The 16,525-nt window shown below is 47.3% G+C and overlaps 1 protein-coding gene across 1 annotated transcript in view; it reads right to left on the reverse strand.

The window, feature by feature from the left end:
* Positions 1–16,525, reverse strand: part of LOC137526017 (uncharacterized) — a 198,876-nt gene that overhangs the window by 150,284 nt on the left and 32,067 nt on the right. Inside the window, exon 2 of the mRNA XM_068247228.1 lies at positions 10,060–10,088. The gene's annotated coding sequence lies outside the window, so the exon portion shown is untranslated. The remainder of the gene's footprint in view (positions 1–10,059; positions 10,089–16,525) is intronic.

Here is a 16,525-nt window from a genome sequence, read left to right on the forward strand (position 1 = left end):
GGGTTCGCGAACTTTCGCGGAAGGTTCGGTTCACGTTAAAGTTCGCGAACCGCAATAGACTTCAATGGGGAGACGAACTTTGGAAAAAAAAATTCTGCTGGCCACAAAAGTGATGGAAAAGATGTTTCAAGGGGTCTAACAGGTGGAGGGGGGCATGGCGGAGTGGGATACACGCCAAAAGTCCCCGGGAAAAATCTGGATTTGACGCAAAGCAGCGTTTTAAGGGCAGAAATCACATTCAATGCTAAATGACAGGCCTAAAGTGCTTTAAAACATCTTGCATGTGTATGCATCAATCAGGTAGTGTAATTAAGGTACTGCTTCACACTGACACACCAAACTGTTCACTGAACAGAACAGGTATGCAGTGGCGGGTTCACTGAACAGAACAGGTATGCAGTGGCGGGTTCACTGAACAGAACAGGTATGCAGTGGTGGGTTCACTGAACAGAACAGGTATGCAGTGGTAGGTTCACAGAACAGGTATGCAGTGATGGGTTCACTGAACAGGTATACAGTGGTGGGTTCACAGAACAGGTATGCAGTGGTGGGTTCACTGAACAGGTATACAGTGGTGGGTTCACAGAACAGGTATGCAGTGGTGGGTTCACTGAACAGAACAGGTATGCAGTGGCGGGTTCACTGAACAGAACAGGTATGCAGTGGCGGGTTCACTGAACAGAACAGGTATGCAGTGGTGCGTTCACAGAACAGGTATGCAGTGGTGGGTTCACTGAACAGGTATGCAGTGGCGGGTTCACAGAACAGGTATGCAGTGGTGCGTTCACAGAACAGGTATGCAGTGGTGGGTTCACAGAACAGGTATGCAGTGGTGGGTTCAATGAACAGGTATGCAGTGGTGGGTTCAATGAACAGGTATGCAGTGGTGGGTTCAATGAACAGGTATGCAGTGGTGGGTTCACAGTACAGGTATGCAGTGGTGGCTTCACAGAACAGGTATGCAGCCAGGAACAAGCTAAGCCTAACTAATCTTTCCCTATGAGAGACAGTGCAGCAGCTCGCCCTACTCTCACTAATGCAGGCAGGCACACGAGTGACCGTAATGGCCGCCGCTGCCTGCCTTATATAAGGGGGGGTGGGGCTCCAGGGGCTAGTGTAGCCTAATTGGCTACACTGGGCCTGCTGACTGTGATGTAGAGGGTCAAAGTTGACCCTCCATGGTGCATTATGGGGCGAACCGAACTTCCGCAAAAGTTCGCCTGCGGGACGCGAACGCGAACCACGAAAGTTTGCGTGGAACCGTTCGCAGGCAAACCGTTCGGCCCAACTCTAGAGCAGAGTCAGATGGTAGCAAGAGTCATACACAATATATCAATATACAGTATAATAATATCCTAGTCTTGTGTGAAATCCCTGGTTTCCTCCCAGATCAAAGCACACCGGATACTATCTAAGGTCTTAGCGCTAGCACATAAGTATTCAAAACAGCAGACAAGTTGCGAGTGAACAGCAAAGGCTTTTGAAGCAGAGGAGACCCCACAGCCGCGCCCACTCCAATCAGCCAATCCGGAGCGCCGTGAGTCACCTCTGACGTCAGCCAACCAGCTGGTCAGCTGACGCGCCTCCTCCCCGCATAAAGGTCCTGTCTCCGCGCGCGCCCGCGCGATACAGCAGCTCCATGTGTAAAAGACAGACCTGTCCTCGGCGTAATAGACGCCAGTGGTACGGGCAAAGCCCCTGAGTGAAAAGGCAAGGCGGCTGCGGAGGCATCCTCGTGCCCGCAGCTGCCATCTCTACGGATGTTACAGTACACCCCCCCCCCCCTCAAGGCGTGGACTCCGGACACGTCTCATCAGGTCTGTCCAGTATCTCTTCCCTAGATATTTCTGTATCCAGCATCCTGGGGAGGGCAGGAGAGGGATCCCCCTGTACCACATTTTTAACTGGACACGTATGAGAAGTTTTAACCCTTCTCATTCTTGATGGCAGGGCCCACATGACGTCACTAGGTACCACCTGCCATTCTTTAGACTGTCTCTTATCTTTCTGCTTTTTCTGAGTAGCAAAGGCCTTCTTAAGATTTCTCCTGACCATACCCCAAATCCCCTTTAAAGTTCCATGCCACTCCTCCAGAGCCAGTAAAGGGGATGACACTATGGGCAGTGGGGAAAACTTAGGTGATCTCCCCGTTACAATCTGAAATGGGGAGAACCCTGAGGAGGCACACTTCAAATTATTATGGGCAAATTCTGCAAAAGGTAAGCACTTGACCCAATCCATCTGGGCATCTGCCACATAACACCTAAGGAACTGTTCCAAGGACTGATTAACCCTTTTGGTTTGTCCATTAGTCTGTGGGTGGTAGCCGGAGGAAAACGATAGATTCATACCCAAATGATGACAAAAGGCCCTCCAGAATTTGAAAACAAACTGGACTCCCCTATCTGACACCACATTCTCTGGGATACCATGCAGTCTGAAAATGTGGTGAATGAAGAGCTCTGCCAATTCTTGCGGAGAGGGGAGTCCGTCCAAGGGAACGAAATGGGCCATCTTACTGAACCTATCGACTACCACCCATATGACTGTTTTCCCTTCAGATCTGGGCAATTCACCCACAAAGTCCATGGACAGATGAGTCCATGGCTGTTCAGGCACCGGCAATGACTGTAATGTACCCACGGGAGCCCGTCTGGACGACTTACTCCTGGTACAAACGCAGTCCCGTTTCTATGGGCGTGCGACACATGCCATCGCCAGGGGCGCTTTATTTTGCGGCAGGAGGGGGGCGCCGGGGCCGGGGGAACAGACATAATAGTTACAACTCACCTTCTTCAGCCGTTCCCCCGCAGCTTCAATGTCTTTCCTCTCCCGGCGTCCGTCGCCTGGTAACAGCGCCCCCTGTGATGACGTATCGCGTGTCATCACAGGGAGCACTGTTACTGAGACAGATGCCAGGAAAGGAAGGACATTGAAGCAGCGCGGGTTCGGCGGAAGGTGAGTTGTAACTATTATGTCCGCTCCCCCAGCCTGCCACACAACTGCGGGCACCTACCTAACTAACCTAAACTGCGGGAACCTACCTAACTGACCTAAACTGCGGGCACCTATCTAACTGACCTAAACTGTGGGCACCTACCTAACTAACCTAAACTGCGGGCACCTACCTAACTAACCTATACTGCGGCAACCTACCTAACTAACCTATACTGTGGGAAACCTACCTAACTAACCTATACTGTGGGCACCTACCTAACTAACCTATACTGGGGGAACCTACCAAACTAACCTATACTGCGGGCACCTACCTAACTAACCTATATTGCGGCAACCTACCTAACTAACCTATACTGCGGGAAACCTACCTAAATAACCTATACTGGGGGAATCTACCTATCTAACCTAAACAGCGGCAACCTACCTATCTAACCTAAACTGCAGGAACTTACCAATCTAACCCATACTGGAGGAACCTACCTATCTAACCCATACTGGGGGAACCTACCTATCTAACCTATACTGCGGGAACCTACCTATCTTACCTATACTGCGGGCACCTACCTAACTAACCTATACTGCGGCAACCTACCTAACTAACCTATACTGCGGGAACCTACCTAACTAACCTATACTGCGGGAACCTACCTATCTAACATGTACTGCGGGACCCCCTACCTAACTAACCTATACTGCGGGAACCTACCTATCTAACCTATACTGCGGGAACCTACCTATCTAACCTAAACTGCAGGAACCTACCTATTTAACCCATACTGGGGGAACCTACCTATCTAACCCATACTGGGGGAACCTACCTATCTAACCCATACTGGGAGAACCTACCTATCTAACCTATACTGCGGGAACCTACCTATCTAACCTATACTGCGGGCACCTACCTATCTATACTGCAGGCACCTACCTATCTAACCTATACTGGGGGCAACTACCTATCTAACCTATAATGGGGGCAACTACCTATCTAACCTATAATGGGGGCAACTATACAGGCTACCCTATACTGGAGGCACCTACGTAGCTAACCTATACTGCGGGCACCTATGCCTGGCTCCATGGGGGGGGCGATTTTTACACCCTTGCCCTGGGTGAAATTTAGCCTAGAAACTGCCCTGCACAAACGGAACAGGTTCCAACAAAACCTTTACAGTCTGAGACAATAGAAGGCCACCTGACACATCTGTCCAGCAACTCTTGCGTGCGAGCAATGCCTGGGTGACCTGCATTCTTATGGGCTTGAAACATATGTAAAATTCGAAATCTAAACTGTAGAGGAACAAACAGAACCCCTTCTGGTTTCCCTTCGGGAACCTCCTGCTGAAAAGGGCTCAAGACAGATGCCCAATTTTCCCAGGTCTCATTGTCAGAAGTGTCAGAGACCCGTGATGACTCTCCCTCCACTTAAATGTCGGTAGCGCCTATAATGACTTTCTCCAAACAATGATGATGACAGTAGGAGGACCAACTCAAGAGTTGTCTGGAACTCCAGTCTATCTGAGGAGAGTGTTTTTTTTAGCCATGGCATACCAAGAATTACAGTGGAGGTGGACATTTTCAGAACCAAAAACTGTATTTGCTCTTTATGCAATACTCCTAGCTGGCATGTTAGCATAGGAGTCTGCGTAAGTGGTTGTTTCCCCTGCAATGGTGAATCATCCATTGCAGTAAGCACCACTTGACGTCCCACAGAAAGAAAAGGAAAACCAATTTTAACGGCAAAATCATAGGCCATTACGTTAACTGCAGAACCCAAATCCACAAAGGCCTGGGTGGAATGAACCTGACCCTCCCAGGCAATAGAACACGGGAGAAGAATACAATTGTTTTTTAGAGGTAAGACTGGATCGCCTAGGGTAGTACCTCCAGCTACACCTAGGTGATAGAGTTTTCCGCCTTTCTGGGACAATTTGCCACTATATGTCCTTTTTCTGCACAATACAAACAGAGTTTTTCAGTACGTCTCCTGTTCTTTTCAACCTCCAAGAGCTTGGTCTGTCCAATCTGCATTGGTTCATCCAGAGGTGGAGGGGAGGAAACAGGAGGTGAAAAAATACCCGAAGTAAACCGCCCTGGAGTTTTACCCCGAGTTTGCTTCTGATGGCGAACTCGCCGATCAATCTTGATTACCAAGGATATAGCCTCATCCAAAGATTTAGGCTCGGGATGGCCTAACATCAAATCAGCTACAGCATCAGACAATCCTGTTAGGAAACAATCTAGCAGAACATACTGCCCCCATCTGGCTGTCACTGCCCATCTTCTAAATTCGGCTGCATAAATCTCGACAGGGCTTTGCCCTTGTCTGAGAGTTTTAAGTTTCCTCTCAGATGTTGTAGCCAACTCAGGATCGTCATATATAACTGCCATAGCTTTAAAGAAATCCTGCACAGAGGCCAAAGCCACACTACCCTCAGGGAGACTGTAGGCCCAGGACTGAGAATCATCCCCAGTTAATAAGGTTTTTATAAATGTAACCCTTTTACTCTCTGTACCTGAAGATACTGGCCGTAACTCAAACTATGATAGGCACCGGTGCTTGAAATTTCAAAAATCAGAGCAATGCCCTGAAAATCTTTCAGGAGGGGGCACCCTGGGCTCAATAGCTCGAGGGAATGACACTTGTGCATTGGGACCTTTAAGATGGTTAACTGTCTCAGCTAATTGGTCAATCTGGGTTTGCTGAACACTAACCGTCTTGATGAGATCGTTAACGGATGTGGTCAAAATTTCGACCCGAGTGCACAGTGTCTCCATATTTTTTCTGGTCTGCTGTTCTGTAACAATTGGTGTAGCACACAGATGTCTGATTATTTGTGATCTGCAGAATCACCAATAATACTGTAACGGTTGGGTGCTGCAACTCAGACGTCTGATTATAGGTGATCTGCAGTATCACCAATAATACAGACACTATACCAGATTATGTGGTGATCTGCAGAATCACCAATAATGCAAGTATAGCTGGTAGAGATACTGACAGAGTTGTGTATTAGTGCAACCGTAACTTTAATAGTAGAGAGGAACTTTACCAGAGGAGCTGGTAAAGTACTATCAGTACACTGACTGTATATACTAGCACAGACCTTTCCAAAGGGCTGGAATAGGTACAAACAGTGTGAGAATAGGAAAATACAGACTAGTCCTTCACCAGAGGGCCTGGCCAGGTACTAGTAGTGAAAGTGACTGAATAGACTTGATCAGACCTTTCCAGAGGAGCTGGAAAGGTGCTATCAGTCACTAATGGAGCAATAAAAAAAAGCTATCTCCCCAGAGAAGCTGGTGAGACAATAGTACCTCACCAGTGGCGAAGGCCCACTGGTGAGTAGAGTGGTCAGACAGGCTAGGTTCGGCAACAGAGAGGTAAGAATCAGTACAGAATTGTGAGACAGAAGAGTAATCAGTAATCAGGCAGAGTTCGGCAACTAATCAGATAGGCAGAAGTACAGAAGCGTTAAGCAGGAAGCAAGGTCAGAGGTATAGCCAGAATCATACACAGGTAATCAAATACAATATAACAACAATCCTAGTCTTGGTGTGAAGTCCTTGGTTTCAACACCTGGCACTAGTCTAAGGTCTGAGCGCTCACACAAAGTATTCACGACAGCAGACAGGGAACGAATGAAGACTGGAGGCTTAAGAAGCGGAGGCACGCTTCCAGCCACTCCCACCACGGAATCTGCCAATCGGCGCGGCGAGAGTCATCAGTGACCTGCCGGTCGGCTGACGTGCCTTCTGCCCGCATAAAGGTTCTGTCTCCGCACGCGCCCGCGCGAGACAGAAAAACTATGAGCTGGAGATAACATCGTTCCCGGCGTGCTAGAGGCCAAGGGAACGTATGACGCTTGAGAGCCAGGGAGAGAGGCGGCTGCAGACCCCCCGTGCGAGTCAGCAGCCGCCAGATCCATGCTTGTTACAAATACAGACCTGATTACAATTATACCTGATTATGTGGTGATCTGCAGTATCACCAATAATACAAGTATAGCAAATTACCAACAAGATGTGTAATACTTGGTGCAACAGTAACAGAATGAGTAGCAGAACCTCACCAGAGGAGCTGGTGGGTATAGAGTAATGTAACTGATTAGTTTAGCAAAACTTCACCAGAGGAGCTGGTGGGTATAATAGAACACAGTAACTGATTGGTTAAACTTCATCTCACCAGAGGAGCTGGCGAGAACTAACCCTACACAATAACTGACAGTTTGGCTTTACCTCACCAGAGGAGCTGGTGGGTACTGTCAATACAATAACTGATAATTTAGCTTCACTTCTCCAGAGGAGCTGGTGAGTATTATCAGTACACAATAACTGACAGTTTTGGCTTTACCTCACCAGAGGAGCTGGAGGGTTCTGTCAGAAGAGCACCTCACCAGTGACAAGGGATCACTGGTGAGAAGAGAGGTCAGACAGGCAAAGGTCAGCAACGAGCGGGGAGACACAGTACAGAATAGACAGGCAAGAGAATGGTAAAGTATCAGGCAGGGTTCAGTAACAGAGTCAGATTGGCAGAAGTACAGGAATGGTAATCTCAGAGCAGAGTCAGATGGTAGCAAGAGTCATACACACTATATCAATATACAGTATAATAATATCCTAGTCTTGTGTGAAATCCCTGGTTTCCTCCCAGATCAAAGCACACCGGATACTATCTAAGGTCTGAGCGCTAGCACATAAGTATTCACAACAGCAGATAAGTTGCGAGTGAACAGCGAAGGCTTTTGAAGCAGAGGGGACCCCACGGCCGCGCCCACTCCAATCAGCCAATCCGGAGCGCTGTGAGTCACCTCTGACGTCAGCCGACCAGCTGGTCAGCTGACGCGCCTCCTCTCTGCATAAAGGTCCTGTCTCCGCGCGCGCCCGCAGCAGCTCCATGTGTAAAAGACAGACCCGTCCTCGGCGTACTAGACACCAGAGGTACGGGCAAAACACCTGAGTGAAAAGGCAAGGCGGCTGCGGAGGCAACCTGCGTGCCCGTAGCCGCCATCTCTACGGATGTTACAGGAAACAACCAATACACATGAACATTTCCCCACTGATCATGACAGATCATACTGTGAGAAAGGTCATTTGTTGCACCATACTTAAGAAAATAAAGTTTAAGCAGCCATGCAGAGAAGTCCCTGGTGAGCGATTTTCGATAGCACTTTGCTCATGTGCATTGTGTGTTAAATGAATATATAGTTTTTTGTTTGTTTGTTTTCCTGAAGGAGGAACAAACTGTCTGCAACATCTGTCTCTTCCCCACTCTCTAGTTTTAATAAACCTTTAGCTATTATGTGGCAGAGCAAATGGATCATCTGACTTTGACTCCTGAGAAATACCTATTCATGTAAGTTTAGATTGCGGGGGGGGGGGGGGGGGGGGGGGGGGGCATTGTAATGGGGGAGATCATGTTACGTCCCATTGCAAGGATCGCTTCCCTCAGCTCTAATACCTATGCAAAATAGGGTGGGGTAATAGAGTGCTGGAAAGCTCAGTTGTGTACCTGGCCTTCCCGAATGTGATAAAAACTAAATATCCATTCCCAATCAAGTAAATAAGTAGGCAAGGTCATTGACCCTTTACTGATTACTATTAAGTGTTACATTATAAATAAAAAGTGTGCATTAAACTGGCACTTCTGCACATATGAACGAGAGAGAGAGAGAGAGACGAGAGAGAGAGAGAGAGAAGAGAGAGAGAGAGAGAGAGAGAGAGGATAGAGAGGAGAGAGAGAGAGAGAGAAGGAGAGAGAGAGAGAGAAGAGAAGAGAGAGAGAGAGAGAGAGAGAGAGAGAGAGAGAGAGAGAGAGGCCCATATGCAATTCACTTTTTCACTTGAGTTTTCTCCTAGGTGATGTGATATTTTAAAATTTGTCAATAAAATGCATTTTAAACCTCCAGCAAGCAAAATAAAAATACACAAAATAAATTTGATATTACTTTTTACCTACTTTTTGATACTTTTTCCATTGCAAAGTGCTAAAAGTTTTTTTTAAATCAAAGATGAAACATTTTTCTCCTAGGAGAAAACTCAGGTGAAAAAGGGAATTGCATATGGCCCAGAGAGAGAGAGATAGAAAATGTACAGAATCTGAAGCAGATCTACTCAGAAAAAATATTTATGAACAACTTAGCAGCTGACTTGTCTAGTCTGCATAAACTCAAAAAAGAGTTATTGTTAAAATTCACCTTTTGACGTGAGTTTACTCATGAGTTACTTAGTTTTGTAGTCGTGAATTAAAATAACCAAAGTCAGAATTTGCCCCCAAAAACAAAATCTAGATCATGATTCATTTTCCATTGTAGTTTGTGATGTTTCCAGGAAATCCTTGGCCACAAAACTAAGATCTACTAAGCAATTGAAACTTTAGTAAGCTTCTTTTTTTTTTCCCCAAAATATTCCAGAGCCCGAAAAAGTGGGGCTCAACTCCTGAGTAATACAAGCCTGCATAGTCCATAACTCTTGTCTATAATATCTACCTTGAGGGCCCAGTAGGTAACATAGTGGATTTAAAAAAGTTACCTTTAAAGTGGACCTGAATGCAGAACTCCTCTCTGCTCTAAAAGATACACAAGTCAACAGCATAATAAGAAAACAATTCTTTGTTACAAGCTGATACAAATCCTAAAATAAATTTGCACAGTTTCTACTTCCTTATTCATGGAAACAGACATATTGTTTACAGCTTCCAAATGGGCTTATCTGCTTATCTGCCATAGGCAGTCATGTGACACTGGAGGATCGAATTACAACTTGTGATTTGACACAAATGGGGGGGAATTAAACAGGCTAAACTCTCTAAATACATACAGGGTGCATTTCTCTCTGTTTTCCTTCTGTCCTGTGCAAGAGTTCAGGTCCACTTTAAAAGGGTCCCACTAGATAGCTGGCTCCACTTTCATGCCATTGCCTAATGCCTACCAGGGAAATGAGAATAGTGGTTCATTAGTGTTCTAACTATCCTCATTTACAGTACTGTGTAAAAAATAATGATTGTGTAAAAAATAATGATACATAATTAAACCAATTACCTTTGATTAGTGACAAAAGATAAAGAGGTTTAAAGTCAGCTGCATAAAGTGTTATGTCTCTTACCTTTGGAGGATTAGTGGTGATGGGAAGATCTGTGGAAGAGACAAAGCAAAGGCAATGTAACTTTCAATTTAGTGAACTTAGCTTATTAATCTGTTCATTATATTGCTTGTTTTTTAATAACCCTCTAATGTAATTATTGTGCAATTTGTACAAGATCTAATCAAACCATTTGTATTAAAGCATCAAGGAAAGAGAGAAAAATCACCTTGTTTGTGAATATTTTCCATTGCCTGTGCAGGGTGGGTAGAGCAGGCATGCGTTGTATGTAGAAATATTGCAAACATCAGATTTTGGGTTTGCAAATGTCGAATCCAAACATCCTGGAAAAGTTCAGATTCGTGCAAACTGGGATGAGGTTTCATAGACTTCAATGGGCCGGTGAATTTCACAAACTACAAAGACTCTTTATGGCCACAGAAGTGATGGAAAACTATTTTTAAAGGCTCTAACCAGTGGTGCTCACCGACAGGTCGTGATCACGACTTGCCGTGATTCCACAACCATTTTTGAGCTATCCGCCACAGGTATTCCTCGCCGTGGACCAATTTTCAATCACAAAATCCGCTTCGGCAGACCGTGAAAGCGAAAATCCGATCGCATTCATGCTCGTGAAAACGGCGCAGAAGTCGTGGTTAGGTCGGTGAATAGCGGAAGTAGGCAGAAGTGACTTCCCTGGCGCCAATCCTGTAATTGGCCCTCCTGTAATTGGCCCTAGCAACCAATTACAGGAGGGGAGGCTATGCCCTCCCCTCTTGTATATAAAGCGGCGGCCTTGATGGAAAAGCTCCGTCCTTGCTAGACTGTGGCACTGAGAGGATTATCTCCAGGCCATTGTAGCTTCAGCAAGTGCATTTTTGTGTGAAAAACCTAGCGTTGGTACTCCTAACAGTGCTCTTATACTACACTTGTATTCAGTTAGCTAGCCAGTGAGTCATTGCTGTAGTCAGTGTAGTCAGAGTGTACTGGTGGTGATTAGTGTGTGTAGTGCAGGCAGGCAGGGTCAGAGTGTACTGCTTACTTGTATTCAGCTAGCCAGTGATACACTTCAGTTACTACTTACAGACACTGCCAGTGCAGTTTATTTAGTAAGTGACATTGTGTACAGTGCTCATCACTGCTCACTGGTATTATTCATATCATTACCCAGTGATACCCTTCACTTAGGTTGTACTACTGTGTTCACTGCTCACTGGTATTAATCATCTCATTACCCAGTGATACCCTTCACTTAGGTTGTACTACTGTGTTCACTGCTCACTGGTATTAATCATCTCATTACCCAGTGATACCCTTCACTTAGGTTGTACTACTGTGTTCACTGTTCACTGGTATTAATCATCTCATTACCCAGTGATACCCTTCACTTAGGTTGTACCACTCTGTTCACTGCTCACTGGTATTAATCATCTCATTACCCAGTGATACCCTTCACGTATGTTGTACTACTGTGTTCACTGCTCACTGGTATTAATCATCTCATTACCCAGTAATACCCTTCACTTAGGTTGTACTGTGTTCACTGCTCACTGGTATTAATCATCTCAGTACTCAGTGATACCCTTCACTTAGGATGTACTACTGTGTTCACTGCTCACTGGTATTAATCATCTCATTACCCAGTGATACCCTTCGCTTACATTGTACTGTGTTTACTGCTCACTGGTATTAATCACCAAGTATCCTCCAACCTCTGCTACACCATTTTCCCTACCTATTTTCACCACCACTCCCAGTGCAACAGTATGTATCCCCAACACATCATTATGCGTACCCCCCTCATACCACCTCCTCTTTCCCTTAATCACCCGCCCTATTGGTGCCTCATGTTCTGGCTCCATCTGCTCCTCCCCCTGGTCCCTTGTCCACTGCTCACCACACATCCTAACCCCAGGCCCACTCCGGTCTCCCAGCCCCCCCGTTCCCCTCCTCATACTTCCCACCTCACCCACCACAACCAAATTTACCCACCTAGCCCCTCTCCCCGCCGCACCTCCCACCCTCCCCATACCCACGAACACTCTCGCCCCAATCTCATTCCCATCCGCCCCATACTCAGACAATCTCTCCCTCTATCTGGCGCTCTCTGGAATGCCAGATCTATCCGCAACAAGCTTACAACTATCCATGACCTCTTTATCTCAAAAACCCTCACCTTTCTTGCCCTTACTGAGACCTGGCTCACCCCCTCTGACCTGCCTGCAGCTGCAGCCCTCTCCTACGGGGGTCTACACCTCAGCCATACCCCAAGACCAGATAACAGGCCTGGGGGAGGGGTGGGCCTACTCCTCTCCCCATCCTGCACCTTCCGTGTCCTTACCCCTCCCCCTTCTCTTTACTTTACCTCCTTTGAGGCCCATGTTATCCGCCTCTACCATCCCCTCCAAGCCATTATTGCAGTCCTATACCGCCCCCCCTCCAGTACTATAATCGCACTTCCTAGAAAACCTTGCCTCCTGGCTCCCACACATCCTGTCCTCCGACCTCCCAACAATCATCCTCGGAGACTTTAACATTCCAATTGATGAGCCTACCACCTCTGCTGCCACTCAGCTTCTCTCGCTCACCAACTCCCTTGGTCTCACTCAGCATACAAACGCCACAACCCACAGTGCTGGTAATACCTTGGACCTAATTTTCTCCAAAGCCATCGCACTTACCAACCTGGACATTACACCATTCCCCATCTCCGACCACCACCTCATCACCTTCACCCTCACTCCATCCAGCACCCCCTGTCCCCCTCCCCAAACTGGACGTTGGCAGAGAGATCTGCGCAACCTTGACCCCAATGTACTAGCCACACCCCTCCACTCTCTCTCCTCCTCCCTCCCCAGCCTAACCTGCCCCAACGAAGCGGCAGCTCAATACAACAGTAACCTCTCTGCAGCCTTAGACCATGCGGCTCCCCTGACCTTTCGTACCAACAGTCGCCCCAACCCCCAACCTTGGCACACTGCCCTCACAAGAAAACTACAAAATGAGACACGAGCTGCAGAACGCAAATGGAGGAAATCCCGCAACAACAATGATTTCCTGGGATACAAGACCAAGTTGCAGACGTACCATGCTGCCCTCGCTGATAGTAAACAGATATACTTCACTCACTTGATCGCTACCCAAGCCTCCAACCCACGTCGTCTTTTTGCCACCTTCAATGCCCTACTTAACCCCACACCTCCCCCCCCAACCTCCACCCTCTCAGCCACTGACCTATCAAATTACTTTATCAACAAAATTACAACCATCCGGAGGGATATTTCTCTCCTCCACTCTATCGCCCCTGCCTCCCCACCACATCCGACTCCTGCCTCTTTCTCCTCCCTTACCTCTTTCAATCCTGTCACGGTGGAGGAAGTCAACAAGCTACTGGCAACTTCACCTGCCACTTCCTGCCCCCTAGATCCGGTCCCATCTGATTCTCTGCGCCCACATTTTTCTGATCTGGCCCCTGTCCTCACCCATCTGTTCAACCTCTCCTTCTCCACCGGCATCTTCCCCTCCATATTCAAACAGGCCACTGTGCTTCCCCTGCTAAAGAAATCTTCACTTGACCCTGCTCTGCCATCCAACTACCGCCCAATCTCTCTCCTCCCTTTTGCCTCAAAAATACTTGAACGCCTGGCCCACCAACGCCTGACCAACTTCCTTAACTCCAACTCCCTTCTAGATCCCCTGCAATCTGGTTTTCGCACAGCCCATTCTACAGAAACCGCCCTCACCAAAGTGGTAAATGACCTCGCCCTTGCCAAAGCCGAAGGTAAATACTCCATCCTGCTCCTCCTGGACCTCTCCTCGGCATTTGACACTGTCGACCACTCCCTCCTCCTCCACTCCCTGCAGCTAATGGGCATTCAGGACCTAGCCTTAGCCTGGATCTCCTCCTACCTCTCCAACCGCTCCTTTACAACATTTTTCAATGGCTCCTCATCCACTCCTACACCCCTCTCAGTTGGTGTTCCTCAAGGTTCCGTCCTAGGACCCCTACTGTTCTCACTCTATACTGCCTCAATTGGCAAAATCATCTCCTCCATGGGTTTCAATTACCACCTGTATGCCGACGACACCCAGATATATCTCCACACCCCAGACCTCTCCTCCTCTACCATGGACAAAGTCTCTGCCTGCCTCACAGCCATTTCCTCCTGGATGGCTGCCAGGTACCTGAAGCTTAATTTGGACAAGACTGAGCTTCTAATATTTCCACCCCGCACAGCTGCACCCCTCCCAGATCTGCACGTCACTATTGAAAATACTATAATCCACCCTACCTCCCAAGCCCGCTGTCTAGGCGTTACTCTGGACTCTGAACTTTCCTTTACCGCCCACATCCAAGGTATTGCCAGATCCTGCAACTTCCACCTCCGCAACATCTCCAAGATCCGCTCCTACCTGTCCCCTGACACCACTAAACTCCTTATCCACGCCCTTGTCATCTCCCGCCTAGACTACTGCAATTCTCTTTTATCTGGCCTCCCCTCTAACCGTACTGACCCACTTAAATTGGTAATGAATGCGGCAGCCAGACTGATACATTCTTCTCACCGCAGCGCCTCTACAACTCCGCTCTGTAAAGCACTACACTGGCTCCCCATCAGCTTTAGGATCAATTTCAAAATCCTGTGCTTTGCCTACAAATCAGTGCACAAGACCTGCCCAACATACATCTCTGATCTGGTCCACAGGCACATACCAGCCCGCCCCCTCCGATCCTCCAATGACCTGCGCCTAGTCGCACCACGCATAACTCAGTCACACGCACGATTGCAGGACTTCACCAGGGCCGCCCCTACTCTCTGGAACTCTCTCCCACCAGCCGTCAGACTCGCCCCCACCTTTAATTCCTTCAAACAAGCTCTCAAGACTCACCTCTTCACGCTCGCATACCCCCCTACACCAGCACCATAATATGTTCTGTTAGATACCCTCTCAAAAGACGCACCTATTGTCTCCACCCCACCCTTTAGATTGTAAGCCTCCGGCAGGGCCCTCCTCCCTAACGTATCCAGCTTGATTATGCAATCTTACTCGCAACCACCCCTCTTGTAGACTCGAACAGTCTCTATTTTGACCTATGACACTGTATTGTTATCAAATCATTTGCATGATCTTGTTTTGTTGTGAGTTTCCGTATGTTCTACCTGTATGTTAACCCATTTATCTATTGTGCAGCGCTGCGTAAGATGTTGGCGCTTTATAAATACAATAAATAATAATAATAATAATCATCTCATTACCCAGTGATACCCTTCACTTACGTTGTACTGTGTTCACTGCTCACTGGTATTAATCATCTCATTACCCAGTAATACCCTTCACGTAGGTTGTACTACTGTGTTTACTGCTCACTGGTATTAATCATCTCATTACCCAGTGATACCCTTCACGTAGGTTGTACTACTGTGTTTACTGCTCACTGGTATTAATCATCTCATTACCCAGTGATACCCTTCACGTAGGTTGTACTACTGTGCTCACTGCTCACTGGTATTAATCATCTCATTACCCAGTGATACCCTTCACTTAGGTTGTACTACTGTATTCACTGCTCACTGGCATTAATCATCTCATTACTTAGTGATACTCTTTACTTAGGTTGTACTACTGTGTTCACTGCTCACTGGTATTAATCATCTCATTACCCAGTGATACCCTTCACGTAGGTTGTACTACTGTGTTTACTGCTCACTGGTATTAATCATCTCATTACCCAGTGATACCCTTCACGTAGGTTGTACTACTGTGCTCACTGCTCACTGGTATTAATCATCTCATTACCCAGTGATACCCTTCACTTAGGTTGTACTACTGTGTTCACTGCTCACTGGTATTAATCATCTCATTACTTAGTGATACCCTTTACGTAGGTTGTACTACTGTGTTCACTGCTCACTGGTATTAATCATCTCATTACCCAGTGATACCCTTCACGTAGGTTGTACTACTGTGTTTACTGCTCACTGGTATTAATCATCTCATTACCCAGTGATACCCTTCACGTAGGTTGTACTACTGTGCTCACTGCTCACTGGTATTAATCATCTCATTAGCCAGTGATTCATTAGCAACATGTCTGGCAGGGTTCGTGGGGTCAGGAAAGGGAGTTCCATTGCCTCAGCCACTTCTGGGACTGCTCCACGGCCAGGGAGAGGACGCCCAGCTGTACGGGGTCGTGGTGCAGCAGAAAGAGCAGCACAGCCTGGGCCGAGTCAGCAGACACAGTTTTCACAATATTTTAAAGTTTCTGGTCCCCGTGTGGTGGTTGAGCAGATGGAACCTGAGGGGTTGATGGACATCATGACTGCATCCCAGACCTCTACTGTGAGCAGCACTTCAAGCAGCAGCAGCAGCCAATGCCCCAAGCTTGATTTGACATCCACCCCAGCACCCAGTGGTCAGCAGCCCTCCCAGGATGACAGCATTCTGTCCCTCAGTCCGGCATCTGGGAACATACCGATGGAAGAAGCTC

This window comes from Hyperolius riggenbachi, chromosome 7, assembly GCF_040937935.1.
Source record: "Hyperolius riggenbachi isolate aHypRig1 chromosome 7, aHypRig1.pri, whole genome shotgun sequence".
Taxonomy (NCBI): domain Eukaryota; kingdom Metazoa; phylum Chordata; class Amphibia; order Anura; family Hyperoliidae; genus Hyperolius; species Hyperolius riggenbachi.